Source organism: Protopterus annectens, chromosome 2.part2 (genome assembly GCF_019279795.1).
Source record: "Protopterus annectens isolate FY-2018-M chromosome 2.part2, PAN1.0, whole genome shotgun sequence".
Classification (NCBI taxonomy): Eukaryota; Metazoa; Chordata; order Ceratodontiformes; family Protopteridae; genus Protopterus; species Protopterus annectens.
In genome coordinates this window covers 227,632,352-227,657,710 of record NC_056730.1, presented here as the reverse complement: position 1 = coordinate 227,657,710, position 25,359 = coordinate 227,632,352, and positions in this window count along the sequence as shown.

Here is a 25,359-nt window from a genome sequence, read left to right as displayed (position 1 = left end):
TGATGTCGCTGAACAAAGCCAGGTATGAATGTGTATGAATAAAAATGAAAATGTATATTGATGTAGCAGTAACATTCCTATCACCAACTTGAAGTAGTTATCACATAGGAAACTGTAGGTAGAACTGTAGTGTGTATATATCTGCAGCTATTAGAAATGTACAGCATATGTATTGGTATTTGAAGGTGTTAATTATATTTTTTTCACCCTACCCTATAACCACATATAATCCATTCCACGTGAAATTGGTATGTGCAATCACAATTAACACCCCTGGACATTTGTTCTGTTGGGTCATCCATACTTGCAAGTACATTGATGCATCTGCCCTGTTCATACATCCAAATTTGATGGCCTGTTGCCATCAATCAACCCTGCATGTTGTTGGACTGTGTGTTGCTGTTCAAATTATGCATGTGTTATGCTCGCTGTTCAATGGTGTGAATATCTGGGTGTTTGGTTAATGGGAATACTAATGCATGCTGGTACAACTAATTGCGAATGGTATTGTATGTTACTAACCCAAACTGTCATGACATAATGCAAAACATAGGACGACAGGAAAGGCGGGTTCCAGCGGACCCACCTCTCCCACCTCAGCTGGCGAATGCACCTGGCAGTAGTGCCCAGTCCGGACCCTCCTCCGGTGGCTCTGTGCAACACACCTGCATTATTATGGAGGCTGGAGCCACACAGCAACACGACATGGAGCGTGCAGGTAATATGCCATATGTACACTTGACTGTTCTGTACACTGTTGGTTTATGCATGTGTAAGATGTGTCCTTGGTATGTAGCTGTCAACATAGTATGTAATTGTGCAGGTGTGATATTGCCAATATCAGCAGCTGACATGTGAAAGGCAACTATTGTACTACTGAACTGTATCATACGCAGTATCAATGGCACAGTTGTGCCCACTGACATTAATCCCCTCATTTCTGCAGGTCCCTCCGGTGTTACAGCAAGGCAGCCCATCCATGCTGATGAGTGTGTATTAACAATACCTATAATAGTCTTGATAGTGCTAGTAATAATAGTGTAACTCAGTAGTGCTCTGTGTGTATACTGCGGGGTGTGCATGTGTGCATGTGTGAGTGTGTCCACGTGTGCATGTGTGCATGTGTGCATGTGTCCACGTGTGCATGTGTGCATGTGTCCACGTGTGCATGTGTGCATGTGTGCATCACTGGTAACATTGTGTAGACATTGTAAACTGTGTTTCCTGTCTTCCTCCCACAGGTTCTGGTGCTGCTCTGGTGTCCTGCAGCAGGGAACCTGAATCTGGTGCCACAGGTACTGCTAATGATGATATCTGTGTAATGGCACAGGAAGGTGTGTCAGGGTCCGTCATTGGTCAACCAATTGACAGTACACAGCTGTCAACCCTTTCATTGCACACAGTCATCCTGCCAGTACATCCTATGTCACCAATGTCCCTAGGTGATGGACAGGATACAGTGGGCATTGACCAGGGTAATGTGGTATCTGTGGCACATGCTTCCCCACACAGCAGCCATGGGCAGGGTCCTGAGATGGTACCACACAGACAGTTGAGTTCTTGTGAGAGCATCCGTGGGCATACTGCCTCTGGCAGACATACCCAAAGAGGTCTGTCAACCTCAGCTATGTTTCGGGCTGTCATGCAGGCACAGTCACGTATGGAAAGGTACACCAGACAGGGTCTGAGGGAGCTGAGAGCATGTCGCACATCCATGACTGACAGTATGCGTGACATTGCGGATGCCATCCATAATTTCACCGATGTCATAGACAGACATTGTGGGGACATATTACAGCAGTTCCACAACTACAATGGTGGAAGGTTGCGGCGTCGACGTGGCCATATGCCAGCAACAGCAGCAGCTGGCAGTTGGCACAGACGACAACAGGCCCGCGGACGCCCCCATAGTGCCAGCAGCAGCCCCAGCAATGCTGGGTCTGTGCTGTCATCAGACCGCCCCAGGAGACCACGTGCAAGTGGCTCTGGACAGTCCCAACAGGGACCTGTGTACAGTCAACGAACACCCGCTTCTGATGACAGTACCCAGTCTGGCTTAGTACCGGATACGGTCCGTAGCACCCCTGCCAGGCACAGGTACTGTGTCCATGGCCACAGACACTGATCTGTATGACCTGGCAGGTGCAGTCTGTGGCTGTCCACAAACTCCAGTATATGGCAGCCATGAGGTGAAACTGTGTGCATGCATACACACATGCGAAATGTTAACACCTAGGGCTACCACATACACGCACACACTGCATCAACAGTGCCCCACCCTGTACTGCTGTCCCTCACCAACACACATACACATACATGTCAATTGGTGGTATCAGTGGCAGACTCAGGCATACCTAGTTCACACCTTGTGCATATGATGAAACTGTGCCACCTCCTGCAATCTCTAACATCAGTGCAGGAACAGGTTAACATGTTGCTGATGCACAGGGTGACTATATAGAAGTGTATTAATAGTATCATGTTGGTAACAGTACAGTGTGCTGATATGATTGTGTGTATATCCCAGCATGCCTGATGCAGTAACTGTATGACTGTCCTGAATTGTTATCTACACCCATAGTAAGTACCATAGTGTAACAACTGCACATTTTTGCATACTGGTGGTAAGGATGTCAACAGATAGCCACATACATAGGTAGCACAGGGGAGAAGGTAATGCAAGTAGTGATATGCAATGATGGACATGTACACTAATAGTGGCATGTTGCCCACAACGACTATGCAATGTGGATGTTTGCGCATGTTGATATGCGTGTAGTACCAATTTAATTTAAATTAAATTTTAAATAATGTCAGTTTTACCATGGACATCTGAGCTGTGCATTCCTGGGTACATGTTTATAGTGCCTGCATATTTGCTCTGTTACCTACTGGAAGTGGTACCCCTTTTTTGTTGTACAATGGACTACTTCCAGCCCTGCTTACTGTAGCTTTGTTTGCATGCATGTTTGCTTGAGGTTCCCTGGAACACTGATTCCACCTGCAATGCAGATTTACAGAGCTTCTGTGGATTCCTAGTGACATCTGCATAGCTTACCATACGTATGTCAATGTCTCACCTGACAGAACGTCGCTGTCTGTCCTGTTCGCATGTACGTTGCCTGTGACACATTGCATATGACTTACCTGGCATTTGCCCACGTGTGGAGTCATAAATGCCAGCGCTATGAAATCAGATGAAGTACACCCACACATACTCACCTTCAGTATGTTGTTCCCCATTGGCCCTATGTGTTGGTAATCACCATGGCAATCACACTACTATGGTAGCATATGCAAAGGTAACTTGTAAATCACCTCTATGGTCCAGTTGTGGAATATGTGAGTCATGTGGCAATGTCACAGTTGCCACATGTATGCAGTCAACCCTCTCCCCTGGCCAGGAACGTACAACACATGTGTAAGATGCAACCACATAGCCAATCTGGGGACTGAGCACTCTGAACCCAGTACTGACATACCCTGTCAGGTGGCATGACATACTACAGTGACTACAATACCAGTCTGACATAGACCTGCACTGACAGCAATCCAAACACATGAACACACTGGGGCATACTTGGAGCCTCAGAATAGCATCCTGCCTGAGCATCACACACCCCCGCAGCTGGCACACAACCATACGTTGTCGGAACAGAGCACATGCCACACATGGCACACACATCCTGTGTGCCAAACACTCACAGCCTGTAGGGCTACACAACACACCTGCTAAAGATGTGTCAGGTACCTCTCTTGGCCGGTGCAGTGGGGTCCCGCTCAACAGGCTGTACATGGTGAAGGTCACAGTGATATGCCCATGGGGCACTATGGTCCACCACATAACACATGCATACAGGTCAGTCAGAGGCATGGACACATATGACTCAGTCATTGTCCATGCCACTATGGATGACCTGAGATGTTCCTCCTTGGACTACATGATAGGGGACATAGAAGGGCTCTCTCAGCATGTGGCATGGACTGGTATGAGCCTGACCTTGGTTGCCATCATACCCTCACCAGGTATGCTACCACAATATGTAGGAAGGGTGTTCTATGTCTACATTTTGCTCAATCTCCAATGTCATTCATAGGGTATCCAATGGCTGTCAGCATGTGCTAACATGCTAGGGAAGCCACAATGATTTGCGAGGGGCAGCTTGCACGTGTTACCCATGGGCCATTGTATATTGGCGAAGCCTCTTGATGCACACATAGTGCCTTTTGATGCAGGGCTCAGATTACATAGCCACCTCCGCGGGTATCACACGGGATAGGACACTAACAGTAATGCTACACAACACCAGCAGTGTAAACCACAAGATGCATGCACTGGACACTGTCCTCAGCACGGTAAACTGCAATATCTGTGCAGTACCAGATTCCTGATTCACGGCTCACAGGTGCAACCCATCACTGCCAGGTTATACCTCATACCATGCCTGTTGTCCCCTACACATGCATCACACATGAATAGGGGGGAGGTATCTCAAGGCACCACAGATACACACACCTCCAGGTTACTGGCACAGCACAAAGCATCAGGGTCTATCCATGTGCAGCTAACAGTGTGTTGGACTGCCTTCTGGTTCATAGCCTGGCACACACAACCCTCCCATACACAGGAAACCCACCTGTCCTCCCTAACAACACTGGGAATATGACGGTCTCTACATATGTCTTTATATGGCTGGACTGCATCCAGCCAAACATTGTGTGTGAGCATTACTGTAGCTACAACACACTAGCTGAAAGGTTCCTAGCATGTAGTCACTGAATTGCAGTGGAACAACATGTTACCACTCCCACAACAGGTGGGAACATGCAGCACCTGTTCATCGACTACATGTAGACTATATGGCCCAGACCAGATGTGTATCCCCCGCTGTTAGGATGATACCATATACAACTCACACTGTTATATACACATACCGCATGCAGCCCCTGCACAGTAAGACACAGTCATAATATTATGCAGTGCAAATACCATTTATTCACTTGAGGCACGTGTCAGACATGGGAACTATTGAAGGTCACAGGTATATATGTGTATGTGGCACACACATACATCATGTGTGCATTGCCATTGCTGGTTTAAGCAATGTCATGCATTGTTATGAACAACAACCCACACATGGGCATTTTGTGTGACACAAACACATGTGGCAGCTGTGGGTTTCCAAAACATACATAACTGTGCTCTGACAGTAGTAAGAGACCCAGTAGTGGAGCACACTATTTGCATTACTGGGCGATTTGCCCTGTTTGGCTGTACTTATAGTGGGCTGACATCACCTGTGTTTACTGGGAGAATATGCAGTATCTGGTGTATTGTAGTAGTTGCCAAAAAGAACTGTCCTCTCACACTTGGAATTACACACACCCTACTACCTCCCCCCCCACACACACACACACACACACACTCACCATTTGCAGGATTCATACCCCTACCTAATTATGTGAAGACACTTGAATGAGACGCATTAGCGGAGCGCTCTAGTCGAATCACTGGGAGGTTCCACTTCTCCAGCTGTACTTATAGGGTGCTGAAATCATCAGTGTTTGGAAAGGGTAATGTGCATCATGTAGTGTGTTCTCCTAAATGCCAAAAAGGCACATATCTTTCATACAGAATTACACACACACACAGACTCCCCTCATCCAAACACACACACTGAGCATTTGCAGGATTCAAACCTCTTCCTAACTATGTTATGACACTCCAGATGGACGCATTAGTAGAACATGCTATTCACATTACTGGGTGGTTTTCCTTCTCCTGCTGTACTTATAGGGTGCTTACATCATCAGTATTTAGAAAGGGGAATGTGCATCCTGTAGTGTGTTCTCCTAGTTGCCAAAAGGGACATTCCTTTCATACAGACTTGCACACACACTAACCCCCCTCCACACACACTGGGCATTTACAGGATTCCAACCCCTACTTAACTATGTTATGACACTCGAGACGGACGCATTAGCAGAGTGCGCTATTCGCATTACTGGGAGATTTCCCTTCTCCTGCTGTACTTATAAGGTGCTGACATCATCAGTGTTTAGAAAGGGGAATGTGCATCCTGTAGTGTGTTTTCCCAGTTGCCAAAAGGGACATTTCCCTCACACAGATTTGCACACACAACAACCCCGCTTACCCACACACAGACACACTTGCAGGATTCAAACCCCTACCTAACTATATTATGACACTTGAGGGAGACGCATTAGCAGAGTGCACTATCTAAATTACTGGGCATCTATTCTGCACCTGCAGTATTTATAGGGTGCTGACATCATTATTTCTACAGAGGTATGTACATCTAGTACGACCTGTCAGGTGGGGGATAGCATATATATGCATTTGCAGCCACCTACTTCAGGGTCAGATATGCACATCGCAGTGGCAGGTTATGTTCTATACCATGCTTCGTGACCACAGGACCTGTAACACACAACACAACCAGCCCAGACCACCCATCCCACATCCAGGACACACACTTTGCTTCCCTTGGAACAGTGCCAGGATATACAGGTGTTCACATACACCATTCCAGTTGTTAACGTCAGGTACAGGCATATTGTGAGTGGGAACTACTCAGGCCTCTACAACATTACCCTACAGCCACTACAATTTGTGAGTCCATGTGCTATGGCAGAACCACTCACCACAGCCACAAGGGGGAATACATATTGCACCTGACCATCTGCAACATGGGTACTCACTGTTCCACACCAGAGGTAGACCACCATTGTTGATATCTGACCATACCCTCCTTTCCCTGGACATCCATATCCCATCCCCACCCCCAGGCAAGGTTGTCACTGCAAACAAACTGTATTTGTCAAAAGCAGACTTTACACTTGTGAAGACTGGGGTGGAAGACTTCAAAGGACCCATGCTGGGGGAGTATACAGGCCACTCTGCATAATCCTTGACAACTGCATTCTATGATTATGTGAAAGGTTTGCATTGATCATGCTATCCCAAATATACCCATGACTGCTCCACAACATGACACCTGACAGATGTACACCAGCCATATATGAGCTATCCAACAGGCAGAGTGAGCTAATACATTGCAGAGCAGTAGCCAACAGAGGGAGGACATCTCTGAACAGTACCGGCACGACACTTCAATCCCTCATAATCATCACGACACAGTGATGACAGTGACATTGTCCAGACAATGCAGATAAGGCTCCCCTCAGTCTGTTATTGATGCCCACTTACTGTTAGAGGTCCTCAGCAACCCTCTTCCAGCACACACCAACAACATGGATGTGGCTTAGCAAATTCAAACCCTGGAATCTCCACTGTGTCCCTGCTTGACAGAGGCACAGCACACTAGCCTCACACAGTGCCTTATGTGACCTACTTTACACTGCCACAGTAGCCTACTGTACTAGGGAGGCAGACGCCAAGCACACTCTGGCTAAGCTGTCATTCCCTAGGGCAAACAGCCTAGTGTTGACCTCTACACCCATATGTTTAATTGTCAGATGCACATTATTTATTGCTGATAGACTGTTTGCAGGTCTTTATTGCCATAGCATTCCCTGTTTGTATGAACAACTTGTGTATCTGTGGAAGATGTTTGCATATGGGAGGGATCCACTATATCACGTATGTCTCTGTAGTCATTTAACTGTGTGCACTGGGCAGATTGCTTTAATGTGGTTGGTTCCTGGAATAACACGTACAAATACCAGATATGTGTGGCCAACTGCTAAACTGAGATTTGGCCTAAGTGTGTGAGCATGCCCAGTTCAGCCTTCCCATGGCATTTTGTCTGACATATGTCTCATTTATCAAAGTGTGCGAGCATGCCCAGTGTGAGATTTCCATATGATGAACTCTGCAGCCCACCACATTTGTGTATGAGTGTGAACTTCAACAATATCTCCCGTTTATGGTTGTGTGTTGTGTGTCATGTTATGTAGTTACTGCCCAACTGCTTTGTGTGTGAACACAACAGGGATTATACTGTGCCTGCAGGGTTTTCATGGGATACTTTGCATACAGTTGTCAACATCCTTTCATACTGACCTAACACTGTAGCACCGTATAGTGTACTGGTTCAGTACTTTCACTGTGGTGGACAGTATCCTGGGTTTTAGTCCTATCACTGCTTTACATTTCCATAGTGAGCACAACAGCCTGGTTAGGGGCCAGTTGTGCACATCTGACCATGTTGCATTGTGTTCAGATATGAACTACTTATACCAGGCTTGTCCAACATTGGTAGTGTATTCCACAACATAGGTGTACATTGGCAAACAGTAGCGATGTGCCCTAGGCCATTTCTAATGCTAGTCGGGGAGTGTGTTTGTCCTTCGACACACATTGTAAGTGGAGTTTGCCATGACATATGTCATGGTTAGTATACTGTGCCTCCATCTAGCCGTGACATAACAGTGATACCCAGGGTAAACCTACCATCTCCCATCCACTCATCAAGATTCCTCTTGAGGAGAGTCGATGAGAGACTCTCTGGCCAACCTGTACTGGGAGTTTACTCATGAGTGGGGGTGGCTTCTGTGTTATGGATCATGCAGTACAGCTTGTCCTATGTAAGTCAGTGCTGGGGTTCAGGTCTCTCATGTGCATAGCTCACTGCCATTCAGATTGTACAAGGTGCAGCATGTTCATTGATTCCAGCTTGGACATGGCTTTATACATCAGGCACAGCTTGCCTCTGGGTGGGCAGTATGGCAGTGTGTGGAGCTGCAGTTTGTTTAATCAGGCAACACATGGCATCTGTTCAAGCTCATTGATACTCCTGGTGAGGTACTGTTGGGGACCTTACAGTTGATGGAGGTGTCTGCTGAGGTACATCCCACAGGGGCTATTGTAGTCAATTGTAATGCTGATGAAGGATGACTGCAGAGCCACAATGACCTCCCCTTATCTAGAACTGACAACCTTCATGATTAGGTGGGTATATGGTATGTTTCTGTAAACACTACAGCCACATGTTTGTCCAATGCAGGATATCTATCACCTTGTGTCCCCAGGTCTCTCATTACATGTTAAGTACGTAATGGGTTAACACCTATGTGGTAATTGGTGGGCACTTACTGTATATCCACGGGGTTGACTATACACTTTTCTGCAATTAGCTTGCTGACATGGCTATGGCACCAGTTGTCTGTTTCTATGTGGCCCTTTTGTGGGATGCTTGTGTCAGCTGGAGGGTCAGATATGGTGGGCAGTTTGTAGTCCTCTGCATACATGTTCAGACACAGTCCTTCCATGTTGGCCTGTACCTATGGGACATACATACCAAACAAGGGAGGTCCCAGGACCAAGCCTTGTGGGATGCCAGTTATATCTGGTTTGTAGTCTGACATGGCTGCAGCATGTCTGACTATGTCAGTTCTGTCCTTGGTCTGGTTTGCAACCCCTCTACTGACATAGGGGTTTATATTTAAGCTGGTGAGCATATCTATAATGAACATGTAGGGTATTGTATGGAAGCCTTTGCAATGTCCAGCTACGCTGTGTGGACCACATTGCCCTCATCAATGACCTTAATGACTGTTTCAAATGAGTCAAACATGTTTAGGGGCAGGATCTGCACTTAAGAAAGCCACACTGGGTAGGGTCCAGTGTCAGTAGGTCCTCAATATCTTTATGTCTGCGGTACATGCTGATCCTTTCCATAGCTGTGCAGACCAAACTTCTCAGGATTCTGGGGTGGTAGTTTGCAGTATCCATTCAGGCAACACCTTTGCTGAGAAGGACCACTGTTGTTGTACACTGCTCTTTGGGTACATATCCTGTGGTAAGGCTGACATTGAGCAGTAGTGTGAATTGGCATTCCATTCTTCTTGGAGTCCATGTTGGACTTAGCCCAGGACACCATCTCATACCATTGCTGCTGTGTGTTTTGCTTTGTAGATGCTGGCTGTTACCTCAGCATCTGCAATGTCAGGGGGCCAGCAGTCTGCTGGGATAGATATTTTGCATTCTTGGGGGGGGTTTGCACTGCACCTGTCAGGTTGTATGTTGGCAATATGTGTATGTTTGGTATGTTGTTTGTAATATTTGTGTGATTCAGAGCATATCTGTGAATTCCCAACACGGTTCCTACCATAAGTTGAGTAAGCCTTGGGATTATCCTTAGTGTCCTGTACAATTTGTATCTTCATAGGTTCATACTAGGCTATCCACCCTAGGGCATTTGTAATCCTAGCCAGTGTGTGTGTGTGTCTTTCGCCGCCCCTTGCTATGTGAATATTATGGCCATTTATGATTTACTTTACTGTGCCTCTGTCTGAACGTGACACAGTGAAGACCCCCAGTGTACATCTATGATCATCCATCCACTTGGCAAGATTCCTGTTGAAGAGTGTCAGTGAGGGGCTCTGCCTAACATGGAGTGGGATTCTGTTCCAGGGTGTGGGGAGCCTCTGGGTTATGTATCTGTCCCTCCAGCACATCCTATTTCATTATGTGTTGAGGTTGACATCTCTCACTCTCACAGCTCCGATGGCTTTGTGTTTTCTGGGGTGGAGCATGTCCATTACTCCTGTGTTGGACATGGCCTTGTACAACAGATATACAATGCCTCTGTGTAGGCAGTATGTGACTGCATTCAGCTGGGGTGTCTACAGCTAGGCAGCATATGACATATATTTGAGACCCTTTATCCTCTTGGTGGGGTACCTTTGAGGTCTTTCTAACTGCTGCAGGTGTCAGGTAAGGTACATCCCAGATGGGGCATTGTACTAGATTATGGGTCTGATAAGAGAACAGTACAGGGGCACAATGACCTCTGTTGACGTAAATGTGAATCCTTTCATGATACGGTGTCCAATATAGACAGTCTTCCTAGCCACATTGGCAATGTGAGTGTCACATAAAAGGTTACTGTCCACTTGTGTCCCTAGGTCCCTGATTACTCCTTCCATACATAATGGTTTACCACCTATGTGGTCATTTGTGAGTACATTGTTTGGTATTTGCTGGGACATTCATACTGTCCAGTGTCTTCAGGACAGCTGGGTGGGGTTCCTGTGTGTGAGAGTGTGGTCTGTAGCATGCTACAGACTGTACATCAGTTTTGCCTACAGTTAGGTGCACATGGGTGGTCTCCGATGCTTCGTGCATTGTCAGTTACCTGGACGTATGGGTGTCTGTGCTGAATATGGATACTCCCCCTCCTTTTATGTTTTGGTCCAGGTTTTGGGGCCATAACGCATGATATGAGGTATAACCTGGTAGTGCTGGTGTGCTGTCAGGAGGCTTGCAGCAGGTTTCTGTCACTGCACAAACATCGATGTTCTCCATACTGGGGAGGGCCTCAGGAGCATGCATATTGCGGTTGACACGTCTGGCATTGGTCAGCATTACCCTTATGTTTCTTACCACTTATGTTTTCTAGGGTGGTGGGTTAGTCTTTTCAGCCTTGCCTATGTAAGGCTCTATGGAGGTGGCAAAAGCCTTATCCAATATCCAGACACCCAGGGGTAACAGGTGCAAGCCATCCCTGGAACAGCAGCATGGCTTGTGAAGCATGACATCCCAAGCAGACAGACATTAGATCCTTTTGGAATGACAGCAGTAATTGTGCCACTTGTTAAAGCTGATCATTCTGTGTTTGTACTGTGGCATCATTCTTGGTGAGGGTAGGATGCTGCAAATGGTTAGTGTCATACCAGCCTAGAGTACATACTCAGAGAACTCATCTATGTCTCTTTTCATGTAGTCCAGGGAGGTACATCTCAGGTCATTCACGCCAGCATGGACAATGACTGCATCATATTTCTACTTGCTTTGGGGTGACCTGTGTACTTGTGTTATGTGGCGTATTGTAGCAGCCTACAGCCAGCTTACTGTACCCTTTCCCTTGTTCAGTCTGGTGAGCGGGACAGCAGTGTGTCTGACTATGGAGTCACCTATTACAACTGTATCAGGCATGTTGTTTCTCCTTCTGGCCTGTGACTATTTGGAACACCAGCTTTGTGTACTATGTGTTGCATGTGCTATGTTTGGAGGTTGTGGTTGCTTGGGGGTCTGCTTTGGAGGCCTCTGTTGGTGTGGTGTGTTTGTAATTAGGGCCACCGGGAATGTTTTTCTGTGTTTATGTCTTTGGTTTGCAGTTGTGATAGGTCTATGTGGGACTGGGTCTGTGGTGTGTGTGGTTACCTTCTCCTCCTGACTAGTTTTGACAGTACTGAGTTGAGGGAGCTCAGCCTCCGGTTTGGATAAATGGTTGCATCTCTCACATATATTTGTATTTCTTGGGGGGAGTTGAGGGTTGTCTGTGTACTTGGGATAGGTGTAACATTGCCTCAGGATTCACAGATTCAACTTGTTGTAGCTGGCCTTAGTGGATTGTATGTGTGGACATATTTTATTGCCATACTACTGATCAGTGATTACTTCCCTTTTTATGTTTGCTCTATCATGTAGTAGCTTCCTCATTCTCTTGCATGGTTTGGTAATGGCTGGAGTCCAGCATGCCAGATGCCTGCGTGTATGGCATTGTGTCTTGTTGTTATTTGTGATTGCATAATCCAAGCATTCCTGGCTATGTTCATGGAATGCCTGTATAACAGGTTCTGAGGTGTGGCCCATATTTTGCACCTGCACAGGGCCTTTAATGGATTCCACATCAGTTTGGAGGAGTGCAACTTATGCTTTACACATGTTTTTCACTGTGGTTTTCTGGCCAGGGACTGTGGTCAGGATGTGTATATCCAGTGTGATTACTCTATAGTCTGGTCTTACCAGTGAGGGATACACTTCTCATCTTGCCATCCAGTACCCATGTTGCTGATTATCACATCCAGTATGCTTACCCCTCTTGTGGGAGTTGTATGTTGTTCCTGGGCATTTTGGTTTATGGATTCTAGGAACTTTTCTCCTACACTGTTGGAGCTAGAATAATGCTCCCAGTCTATGTCTGGGTATTTTCAGTCAACCAATATAATGTGGTTTGGGGGGCTTGATATATTCATGTATTCCAACATAGGCTAGGTGCAGTTCCTGGTGTTAGGACAGTAGTCTGTAGCAGGCTATAAACTGGGAAGCAGTTTTAGCCACTTTTACTTGACCATGGCTAGTCCATGCTGCTTCTTGTTGTGGTACCAACATGGGGGTGTGGTTATCCTTAACAATTATTGCTAGTCACCCTCCTTTTGTAGCTTGTTCCATGTTTTGAGGTTGTACAGCACAGTATGAGGTGTAACCTGGTAGTGTTAGGGTGCTGTTGTGAGCCTTGACCCAGTTTTCTGTTACAGGACAGATATCAACATTCTCCATACTGGGTGAGTTTACACTGCACACATCTTGCTGTTTAGACTTCTGTCATTGGGTAGCATTACATCTAGGTTCTTATCCCTTGTGATACCTCTGGAGGTGGGTTTGTGTTTTGAGCCTTACCTATTCAGGGCACGCTGTGGGTAACAACAGCCTTTGCCAGTATCCATGAGGCCTGGACTGATAGGTGCATGCCACCCCTAGCAGGTGGGGCATCATGTCATGCTCAGCATGTCATCCCAGGATGGCACACGTTGGATCCCCTTTGACTAACTGCAATACTTCAGCCAATTATTGCAATTGATCATCCCATCGTCATATTGTGGCATCATGCTTGGTGAGGGTAGGATGTTAGTCAGGGTCCTCAAGTGTGCATATACTACATGGTGTTACATTACTTAACACATGGCATTCATGCCTCAGGTGGTGCTGCAGGGCTGCCTCTGTCGGATGCACATATTACACTCCCTGTACATGTTTGAGAGCAGGTTATGTCATTTTAGGCATCCATGTTATTATATGAGTGAGTCAGAGGGGTGTATCATTCCCAGGGTTCCTACTGAGCCAGTGTATGTGCTATGCGTTGCCTCTTTGCCATGGCCAGGGCATACTGGGCATGCCTCCTTCTGCCTACTGGGGCAGGCTCAGGTTGTTCCTCCTCCGAGTCACGCTCTGCCTGTGATGGCCTTGACAATGGTGGGGGGCTGTTTGGCCCAGCCCTATGCTGGTCCTGCTGCAGCTGTTTTCGCAAGATCATATTATGTAGCATAGCACATACCATGACAATTTGGGTACATGTAGTTGGTGAGTACTGCAAGGCTCCACCAGATGTGTCCAGATGCCGGAACCGTGACTTGAGCAGCCCAAACACACGCTCTATTACATTACGTGTTTGTGCGTGTGCCTCATTATGGCATTCCTTTTCAGGTGTGTTGTGCATTTCTGATGGGTGTCATCAGCCCCGGCTCCAGTGCATAACCTGCATCCCCCACTAGGTGTCCGTGTGGGATGTCCCCATTGGCAAATGTCTGGTACAGCTGCGTCAAATACCAGATATGGGAATCATGGTAGCTCCCAGGGCAGCCAGCACACACATTCATTATTATGTCCTGGGCATCACACACAACCTGGCAGTTGATGAAGGGGAAGCCCTTGCGGATAATGTAGGCCCTACCCCACTCCCTGGCTGGTGCTTTGATGCGTATGTGCGTGCAGTCTATTGCAACCACTACCTTAGGGTATTCCGCTATTTGCTGGAAGAGACACATATTGCTGGCCAATACCTCACAGGCATTGGGGAAATATACATGATCACCGACATGTGCTGACATGGCATCCAGGAACTGGTGCAGTACCCTGGAGGCTGATGCCTGTGATATCCCCATCATATCACCAGTTGGTCTCTGGAAGGTACCTGTTGCTAGTATTCTTAGGCCAACACATACCTTGGTTTCCACTGGGATGGGTTCCCCTCTGTTGGTTCTGTGTGTGAGGCGTGGCCTGCACAGCTCGACAATTTGCTGCAGGAGGTCTCTGTCCACTCTATAGCACTGTGGTAGGTGACCCTAGGCCTGTACACTCTTCTCCGTCTCCTCACTGTGGGTAGTCTGGCACCATCTGCATTGTCCCCACCCTCAGCAAGTCGCCTATGTCTCCTTATGACAGCTATGGCAGCCCCTAGCATTTCTGCTCTGAGTTCAGCTTTTTCAGTTTTCACTTCTAATAGCTTACTCCTGTCTTGCAGTGTCTATTGAGAGAAACATCTTGCACTGCTGTTTGCAGAGTTTTAAGTGCTTGGTTGAGCTACTATTCTGCCTGTGTAATAGCCTGCTTCTAATTGTTTTCACCTGCTAGCTCCAGCAGTATTCTCTGCTAGCTTCCTACTAATTCTGTTGCTTCCTTTTTCCTTTCTGTTTCCTCAGGGGGGAACAATGCGCATACCAGCAGAAACACGTTCACAGTGGCTTACACGCACACATGCTTACACGGTTCAGAATCTGCTTATTCGGGTTAAAACGCGTGCACACCAGTGCAAACAATCTTAGAAGTCTGCCAACACGCTCCCACATGCTCAGTCTGACTTACACGTGCGCACACTGCCGTACCCGCGCCTCATGGCGCGCACACGTGCGCATGCACACCCAGCAAGAAACCTTGGTGTAAACAACAGTGTACACCTTCCATTTCTTGACTTTCCCATGCTTATCTTGTGGCACTCCTCTTTCCATGATATGTGTCTGACATCTGTCATGTAACACTGACCTCCAATGAACTTCATTTCTTTCTACCATTGCCCCCTGTGATGTCACCTATCTCCTACTCTATTCCTCCCCCTTATGTATCTCTTACACTACTCAGAATGTGCTCATTTTCTATGTGACAGTGGAATTCAGTATCCTAACACTCATTTACATCAGATTGCCTACTAATGCTTAGTTACATCTCTTAGACTCAGCTTCCCCCCTTAGCAGCCACTAAACGGTGGCCATGTTGTTTTTGGTCTGCTGGTCCCTGTATTGTTAATCCATGTATTGCATAAAACCCACATTTGTGGGTTTATAACCTTCATTTTTATGTTTTTATACAGCGCAACCCGTTTGCGCGGGGCAGAGCTGCGTTTAAAATTATTATTTTTCATATTTGCATCGGGGTACCTTGCCAATGGCCACATATTTGGCCATTGGCATGCTGCCTGACACATATGCACCCTTTATTTGGAGCTGACATGGCTCCATTGTGATTTTTGCAGAAATGTACTCAGTTGTCAACTGAGTACATTTCTGTAGCTAAAACGGCTCTTACACAGGCTGCTTTCTGCTTCGTGGATCGCTACTCTACCTCATTTGCATGCTTTTGGCTGTGAATGAGGTATTTAGCATATCCACACCCAGTCCGTGTAAGAGACGTTTTAGCTGGTCTCTTACATGGAGTTTCGGGCTGTTCCTGGATCGCAAGGCTTGCATGGAGTCTTACGCGTCTCTTACACTCCGTGCAAGCCTTTGTGAATCCATCTATCACATTTTGTTTCAGTTAAAAGCATCATTTTTAAATGTATAACATTCAGAAAGGTTGCGAATGGGCAACATTTGCTTGTAAAGAAGTCAAGAGCTTATAACAGCACCAAACCTTCTCACAGATGTCCAAGCAGTCTCTGCACAATTAACAAATGCATCAGACATAACATTTAGTGCTGTATTCATACATCAAAAATAATATAATGCGAGAGGGAGAGGGAGAGAAAAGTGTGGTGGAATGGGGAGGAGAGGAGAGGAAATAATGTTAATACATCCTGTTCTTATATGAGGTCTGTGAACACTATCTCTGAAACGATCTCTTTGTTTCCTTTGTTCACTCTATAACACCATGTCAGAAACATACATCAAAAACATTTATCTACACTAGATATATAGACAGTGATGATCCAATGTACAAATCTGGAAGATTTGGTAGCTAGGAAGTAAAACTACAACACACATACGCACTTCCTCATATTTTTAAAGAGACAAGCAGCCTCTTCATGGTTTGAAAATGGGGACATAATATCAATAGGAGGGATGTTGCTTAGCAAACTTAAAAAGAAAAATAAAGCTTTTGTGATGTTTCCATTTATGCTCAATCTATTTAAATACTTTAACTTTTGAACTTTGGGCCTAGAAATTAAACAGTATTAATGTAAAAGGCAAGAAGTAACTGTCCAGACATATATAATACATATATAAGGCATTTATATACATATATAATAGTATAATATCCACTGATGTCAAGAAATCAGCCCTACTATAACCTTCTAAATGAACAAGACAAGTCTATTCAGTCAGAGTAATTCAGTCAGTATATAGTGAAATTTGTATACTGTAGTGTCATAGCAATTGAAGGACTTATGTTATCCAGTAATAGTAAGAATCCAACATGTATTGAAAACTGTGGTCTGGCATTTTCTTCAAGCATATAGTTAAGGAGACATTAGCCATATTAAATCATATATATGTTAGGATTATTTGGAGCAGATCCGCTAATCTGGATTGACTAATATTATGAATGCACAAATAACAGCTTTGTGCTTCCTTGGGAAAACTAAAGTGTTACCTGTATGTTCATGTAATGCAAAATCTTTCACCCTCCTTACTGCATAAAATATTTACATTCATAAGTTACCCAATGAATTATTTCTAATTCCTGAATTGTTTATTTTAGCATGCTTTTTACCACAAGGGTTTTATATCTGAAAGAGAATTGCCTGTATCTTTGTTGTAAGAATAACATCATGTATTACTAAGAAATATTTGAAACTTATCACGTTTTTGAATCTATTTACTCCCTCTTTAGATGAATAGCCTTGAATCACTGATACATATAAGAAAGACCTAAAGAAGAATGTAACTGGAAGACCACAAGACTGGGACAAAGTGATATACACACACACACACACACACACACACACACACATATATATATATATATATATATATATATATATATATATATATATATATATATATATATATATATATATATATATATATATATATATATATATATATATATATATATATATATATATATTTATTTAAATTTGTTGACCGGGAGTGTCCGACTGGATGTAGGTCCATTTTCAGTGGAGGCCCGGGGAGAAAAGCTCCACAGTTAAAATAAACAGACAGTAGTTACATTGGATTACATAGCAATTAACAATTTAACATAGCAATTACTTACAACATATTTACAGATGAAGAATCTTTATCTGTGAAGTACATAACAGAAATTAACAAATGTTACAATGAGAAGTTCCTGCTGTATAATAAGTACTAGGCTTATGAGCATCAGAGCTTGCTATACTCAAGGTACTTAGTGGAGTGGAAAGAAAGGTAGTGGTTGGATGGGGTGGATGATATTAGAGTGGGAGTTGCAAGGGCATAGCCAGCATGTTTTTAGGTGCGCTTTTAGTAAAGTTTAGAAGTGGGTGCATGATGGTACGGAGGTAATTGTGGGTGGGAGTGAGTTCCATAATTTGGCTATAGCGCAAGAAAATAGTGCTTCACCAGCAGAGTTATTGGCTTTAGTGATCTGCAAGTGATTTTTGTTACTGGATCTTAGTGGTCTGGTGGTGTGATAGGGTTGGAGTAGATTCTGGAGGGATGGGACATTTAGTGGATGGTTTACTAGTTTGTGGGCGAGTGAGAGTTGATACCACTGAAGGAGGTGTGGGAGTTCAAGCCAACCCAGTTCAACAAGTGAGAGACAGTGGTGACTATGGTAGGATGCCCCTGTGGCGAATTTGGTGATTTTGTTGTAGCAGGTCTCTAACTTGTTTAGATTGCATTGCCTTAGGTTGGTATATATTGGAGAGGCATAACATAGGGTGGAGATAAGGCGGGAATTTGCTATTGAAATCTTTGCTGCTTTGGTGAGAAATTGCTTATTTCTGTATAACGATCCTAGTTTTTTGTGGACTTTTTTATGGTCATGGATATGATAATGTCAAATTTTAGTTTATTGTCTATTTCCACTCCAAGCAATTTGGTGTGTTCAGTTGGGTATATAGTGGTGTTGTTTTTTGCTGTGATGTTAAAGTGAAAGTTGTTTTGAGTATGTTTGGTGGGTTGGAAGATGAGTAGTTTAGTTTTGTTTGGGTTGAGTATTAATTGGGCATCGGATAACCATGTTTCAACAGAGGAAAAGGCTTCCTGTGTGACTTTTTGCAGTTTTGGTAGGGACTGGGCTGAGCAGATGATGGTTGAGTCATCTGCATATTGTATGAGTGTGCCATGTTTGGTGGCAGAGGCTAGATTATTGGTGTAAACAGGGAAGAGTAGGGGTCCAAGGATGGATCCTTGGGGAACCCCTATGGAGATAGGTAGTTGGGGAGATATGTCATTCTGCCATACAACGGATTGTTGGCGGTCAGATGGGTAACTCTGAAACCAGTTGGTGACTGATTGTGAGAAGGATAGGTTATTGAGGACAGAGATAAGTTGTTTCTGTGGGACCATGTCAAATGCTTTAGATAGGTCTAGGAAAGTAGCAGAGGAGAGATAGCCATTGTTTTAATGCTGAAGGATAGCGTTAGTAAAGGAGAGTAAGGCAGTATGCTATGGTTTGGTCGAAAACCATGCTGAGTACTGGAAAGGAGGTTGTTAGTAAGGAGGTTGTCTGAGACCTGAGAGTGTATGCATCTTTCTAGTATTTTGGAGAGTGGAGAGAGAATAGCTATGGGGCGGTTATTGGTTAGTTCTGCGGAGGGTCCGTCTTTGTGGAGGGGAATTATATGTTATACTTTCCACAGTGTGGGAACGTAACTTTCTGACAGAGATTAGTTAATCAAGATGGATACTGGGTAGGCCAGAGCATCAGCTGCGATTTGTAGGTATTTTAAGTTATTTTAATACAGATATTGGTTGTGATGTCAAGAAACATAACTAGCCCTAGTTTTGATACAGGGAATTCAAAGGTTTTGGAAAAGGTCTCATTTATAAACAATATTATATGCTTGAATATTAACAGATACATTAGACAGTTTTAATTGAACCACAAGATGGAGCCCTTTGAAAATTAAATAAGTACAGCTTCCTTTAACAGTAAATAATGCATTTTAAATATTACATAAACTGTAAAGATTTAGCAACCTCAATATTTACTATTGAATAGAGATAGTCAATATTTTGCTTTGCTCATTGATCTTTATTGAAGCTGTACTGAGAATTTATGACTAAACTAGATTTATTGATGCTTTCAAGGAGATGAATTTAGACAGATATTTTGAAAGATACAAGGTATATTTCAAAATACATGTCCATATCTACACAGGGTATTCCATTACTTTTAAACAAGGTGGAGCATCCTTAACATTTTAATATTAAAGGTCTATTTTGACGCTAAAAAAACTGTATGATAAACTCATTTGTCTTGTGATAATGGTTCTTAGTTAAGTGAAATGTTTGTCGTCATATATCTATAATAAGGAATAACACTTAGATACACATAGTCTTCAGTTAGCTATATTTTTAACTATGTCTATTAATAGAGTTATAAGTATTATCAAATGAGAAAGTCTACAGAAAAATATTATTTGTAAATATGCTATATCATATGTAGGATTATAAATCAGGATGCTTATATGTAAATATGTTACATGATATGTAAAATTATACAGCATAATGACATGACCTGTATTAATTGATTTGAAGTCTAAACTTTCTATTTTTAAAAACATGATGCTATATTAAAATATTCTATAGATAAATTACATTTGTTTGGGAACATACATAAGTGGTGAAACAATAAATAATAGCTTACTATTTTTTTAAAACTCATATTTGGAGTGAAGGAAGGGAAAGGAAAATGTTATATAAAGTCTGAACATCTATATAAAAGTGTTAAAACTCACAAAGTATGAAAAACAAATGAATGTCATTAACAGATGGATAGTATTGATTGCTGACAGTGTTATAACATATCAGTTGATCCATCTAGTGTGATTCATTTTATACATAGGCATCACATATTTGAGAAAAGATGAACATATGCTGAAATTTAAGAGAAAAGTTACAAATGCAATCAGAACTAATTGAAACATAAAAGATTAATATGTTTAACTAAAGGCTGATGTATTCTTATAAATCTAAAAGGTCTCCAGTAAATTAAAAATGGACAACAAACAAATTTGCCTGTTAAGACATGAGGGATAATCTGATAGATTTTTTTCATCTATCATATTAGGAATGTATATGATTCCATGTACGATAGTTGGAATATTGAAATTTTGGACTACATTTTCAAAAATAATACTATTTATGTTATTTTTTTCTCTTCTATTATGGCCTGAAATAAACTCTAATCTAAATGCATTAAAAAGAAATTCAATCTAGTCAATATACATAAAATGGGGGAAAAACTTTTTTCGGTTGCAATGCTATGAAAGATGTCTGGGTATTACTATACATGCCAGTAAAATTGAGTTTCAGCAAAACATATGGACTTAACATTACTCTCCTTAAACACTAATGATCTAAGTAACCCAAAGAAAAGATCAAACCTATTAAAATATTTAAAATTAAATAAAGAACAAGTAGTCTTTCTCCAAGAGGCTCACTTCAAAATGAATGAAAAACATTTATGGATTCCAAATGAGTATTCAACATTAGCTCACTCATCATATAAAACAAATACTAGAGGAGTAATAATTTTATAGAGAAAAAATATTATAAATCCTCAAGTTCTTTACAGCTATGAAGACAAAGAAGGGCTTATAATGCTTGGCATAATAAAATTAAATAATAGAATCTGGGCACTAATAAATCTGTACTGGTTTCCAGGCATAGGAACAGGAACAGCTGAAAACCATCTAGATCTCATTGGCAAAACATACAAAGGTAATTTGATAATAGCTGGTGATCTTAATTGTACTCTTTATAATTCTGAGACTACTAACTAAAGAAATTTATGTCTAACTCCAATAATTACTCATAAAATGGAATGAAAAGCATAATTTTTTGAAAGAGAATGACTCATTATTATTTTTTCACCAAGATCATAGATTCGATACTCGAACAAGAATTGATAAAATGTATGTCTCCCAAGACTTAAACACAAAAATAAATATTTTTTTTCAATAATTCCATGTCCACTATCAGATCATAGAACACTTATCCTTAAAATGCAAGTAGATTTTAAGAAATTAATACAAATGACAAGAATACCAGCATACATCACAAAATTGAAAGAATTTAAACCTTGGCTACTTACAGTTACAATTTTTTAGATACTAAAAAGCAAATGAACAACCAGTTGATAAACGTAGACTGTTCCACCAAACAATTAAAAGTAGCAGCAAAAAAGAGAGCAGCAACAGTTGTACGAAGTATAGCTCCAGACCACATAAAATATAACCAAGAACTTTAATACGGTAAGTTCTTTCACCACTATCTGTGGCTTCCTCAGACCATACACAAATAGAAAAGCACATAAAAAACATTTATAAAGCACTCCCTGTATAGCTCATTAACTTTTAAGACCACTCCCAGTCAATCAGGTTGCATTAGACACACACTCTCTTAAAAATATCTTTTCCTTAGTATGTATTGCAAAATACTACTTCTAGGCATATTTCTAAAACACATTTTTTAAAAAAACTTTTGTTCAGTTATCAAAGCATTCAAACAGCATCCCCAAATATTACAAGTTTAAAATATATCAAAACATTGCTTGTATTAGCAGCATTCCAAGTACTATATGTTTATATTGAATAAACATATTTAGCAAAATCAGTATTAAATTAATTTGCCATTATATACTTTGTATTGGGCCTATATTAGAACATCGAAGTTTCAAAACTTCGAATTTTCTAATATCGACCCCTATTCAGCAAATGCTGACAACATCAAACATGCAGAACAGCGAATTTTTTTCCTAGGGAAAAATCTGTTCCAAAACACATATACATAACACAAGCACACCAAACAAACAGCAATCCACACACATACACCTAAAATCTTACATCTAACCCTACACCAAACTGTACATACACCACTAACTATCCACTTACCTTAACCCAAACCCTAACCCTAAGGTCCATCACTGTCGCATACTCATCTCACCCGTGCCCTAACCCTATCTCACCTACCCCACCCTAACCCTCACATCTACACAATTGCACACTTACCTGACCTGTGCCACAACCATAACTCACCTAACCCACCCTAACCCTCATGTCCATACAATCGCACACATACCTAACCCATGCCCTAACCCTAACTCACCTAACCCACATCCAATTGCATATTTACCTGAACCCGACCTGTAACTTTCCACCACAGCGCTGAAAAGAGTGAAGTGACAGAAACAGATAACTGAATTCTTTCCCAAGAAAAAAAATGTGGTTTTCTGTAGCTTCGCTAGTTTCAGCATTCTCTGAATAGGGGTCGATATTAGAACATTTGAAGTTTTGAAACTTCAATGTTCTAATATAGACCCTATATATTCATATCATACTATACTATGCTGTCTATATTGCTGATATATATATATATATATATATATATATATATATATATATATATATATATATATATTATTTAAAAATGTATTACAATATTAAATCAATCAAAATCTAACTTGTGTTCATTGTTTTACTATTTTGACATGCCAGACAAATCTCCAGTTTGAAAATCCACATAATTTGCCCATGCCACATGTTCGTGCTTCATTTAAAAGTTCAGATTCTTCCCATAGCTTATTCCAATGGTAGGCTTATCCATCAACCTTGTTTTAATCTAAATATTACAACTTTGTTGTAATATATTCCAATTCCTAGACGTTTAAGTGAAAAAAACATGAAGAAAGTGTACTTGTCGTCATAATGACGCCTCCACACATGCTCAATGACGTCAAGTACTATTTGTTCAATATAAGCATATAGTACTTAGAATGCTGTTAATATAAGCAATAATTTGATATGTTTTAAACTTGTAATATTTGGGGATGCTGTTTGAATGCTTTGATAACTGAACAAAAGTTTTTAAAAAATGTGTTTTAGAAATATGCTTAGAAGTAGTATTTTGCAATACATACTAAGGGAATGATGTTTTTAAAAGAGGGTGTGTCTAATGCAACCTGATTGACTTGGAGTGGTCTTCCAAGAAAATGAGCTATATAGGGAGTGCTTTATAAATGTTTTTTATGTGCTTTTGTATTTGTGTATGGTCTGAGGAAGCCACATATAGTGGTGAAAGCGCTTACCGTATTAAAGTTCTTGGTTATATTTTATGTGGTCTGGAGCTATACTTCGTACAACTGTTGCTGTTCTCTTTTTTGCTGCTTTTTTAGATACTAATTTTTCAGATGAGCTCAATATAGTTATGATATAGGATACCTTAAAAGCCTATATTTATGGGAAAATTCTCACATGGTTCAAATAAAAGTTAAAAGAATGGGAATCAGAATTACTCAACATACAAAACCAACTTAGAAAAATAAATAATAATGATTCAACAAATGTACTCACTAATAAGAAGAAAACTGATTAAAAATATATATAATGACATTTTAACACATAAAACTAATTTAGCATTAGAAAAATTTAAACTAAATTCATATTTTGTTTCCCCTAAACATATGCACAATCTAGCAATAAGAGTCAAAATGCAATCTAATAACATTACTAATATCATTCATGAAGGAAGAAAAAACAAAAAGTATCAGATATAAGTGATATACTAGATGCTTTCAAACATCATTATACTGAGCATTATAGAATGGATGGAAATCAAACAAATAACTTTAATTTAGAATTGAAATTTAACTTGAATAAAAAAATACCAGAGAACTTAAAATTAGAACTTCCAAAACAAATCACTCATAAAGAAGTTGTAGAGAAAATTAAAGAAAGCAAAAATGATAAAGCTCCAGGAATGGATGGTATTATAATTGAAATATATGAGAAGTTCCCATCATCTATAACCTCAGTGTTTCATAAAACCTTACTTGAAGTACAAACACAAAATATAATACCACCATCTTGGAGATATTCATTAGTCACTCCTATAATAAAAGAAAATAAAGATGCATCAAAATGTAGCTCTTATAGACCAATATCATTACTTAACAATGATTATAAAATCTTTATGGCTATTTTAGTCAAAAGTATTAAAAAATCTATGATAGAAATTATAAATGAAGATCAGGCAGTTTTCACATATAATAGGCATACCTATGATAGCATACAAAGAATATTAACCATTACTGACTTCCTAAATAGAGAGAAACAAGAAGCCTTGCTAATTCCTCTGGATATAGAGAAAGCTTTTTATTCCCTAAAATGGGATTACTTATATATATTAGAACTCTATGATTTTCCTCATCCCTTTATTTTATTGATAAATAATATATACAAAAACAATCTAGCATATGTGAAAATAGGTCCTTTCACTTTGAACCAGTAATGCTAACAGAAGGTAAAAAACAAGGTTGCCCCATGTCCATTATATTATTTGCATTAGCTATTGAATTATTTTTCTCTTCCATATGCAATAATCCCAAAACAGAAGGCATAAACACATATAGCCAATACAATTCAAAAATCATGTTATTTGCAGATG